The sequence below is a fragment of the Paroedura picta genome, unplaced genomic scaffold (genome assembly GCF_049243985.1).
Source record: "Paroedura picta isolate Pp20150507F unplaced genomic scaffold, Ppicta_v3.0 Ppicta_v3_sca57, whole genome shotgun sequence".
NCBI lineage: Eukaryota > Metazoa > Chordata > Lepidosauria > Squamata > Gekkonidae > Paroedura > Paroedura picta.
The window spans coordinates 27,501-28,772 of NW_027518654.1; positions in this window are offsets into that span (position 1 = coordinate 27,501).

Sequence of the window (1,272 nt, forward strand, 5' to 3'; positions counted from 1 at the left end):
CCTGGCCTCCGCGCGGCGCTTTTGTCGTTCTGCTCCCGCGGGGGAACTGGGTGGACCTGGGTGGACCCCTCGCCCTCCCTCTTTCCGGCCGCCGTTGCGGGGAGCCGTTGCGAGAGTAGGTAGACCTGGACTCCCCGTTTGCCCCGCGCCGCCCCCTTTCGGGTTGTCGGTGGACCTGGCCTCGGCTCGGCTCGCGGGACCTTTCGAGGATTCCCCCTCGGGGCGGGGGGGCGGCCGTTGGTAGACCTGGGTGCTGGGTTCCCGCCGCGCGGGAGTCGGTAGACCTGGACCACGCGTTGGCGCGGTGTCGACGGAAGTCCGTTGCCCTCGCGACGGACGCTGGTAGACCTCGGCTCCGGGTTCCGGTCGCGTGGGAGTCGGTTGACCCGGCCTCCGCGCGGCGCTTTTGTCGTTCGGCCCGCGCGAAGGAGCTCGGTGGACCTGGAGTCCCCTCGCCCTCTTTCCGTCCGACGCTACCCGCGAGTCCCTTCGGGGCGTCGGTAGACCTGGACCCGTCTTTCGGAGAGTCCCGGCCCGGCGACGGCCGTCAGTAGACCTGGGCTCCGTGTTCCGGTCGCGTGGGAGCCGGTAGACCTGGACTGCCTCTCGCCGCGAGCCGGTTGACCCGGCCTCCGCGCGGCGCTTTTGTCGTTCTGCCCACGCGCAGGAACTCGGTGGACCTGGAGTCCCCTCGCCCTCTTTCCGGCCGCCGCTGCACGCGAGTCGCTTCGGGGCGTCGGTAGACCTGGACCCGTCTCGGCTCGCTAGCGCCTTTCGGAGAGTCCCGGCCTGGCGACGGCCGTCGGTAGACCTGGGCTCCGCGTTCCTGTCGCGTGGGAGCCGGTAGACCTGGAGTACCCGTCACCCGCGAGTCGGCTTTTGTCCTTCTGCTGCCGCGAGGGAACCCGGTGGGCCTGGAGTCCCCTCGCCCTCGCCCTCCCCCCTTTCCGTCCGCCCGGGTTCTGTGTTCCCGCCGTGCGAGAGTCGGTAGACCTGGGCTAACCCCCTGACCCGGCGCCGCCGGAAGTCGGTCGACCTGGCCTCCGTGTTTGGTTTCCCGTAGGCCCGCCTCCCCCCCCCCCGCCCCGGGCCCGCTTCCTCTTTCCCCGCCCCGCCCCGCCCGCGCCGGGACGCGGCAGACCTGGGCTCGGACTTGTGTCCTGCAGGGGGCTGGGAGTCCCCGTCCGACCCTGTGATTCTACAGCTCTCCGGCGAACTGTTTCTCTCTCCGTCCCCCCCTGTTGATGCGCAAAGGCTCGGGACCAGTCAAGT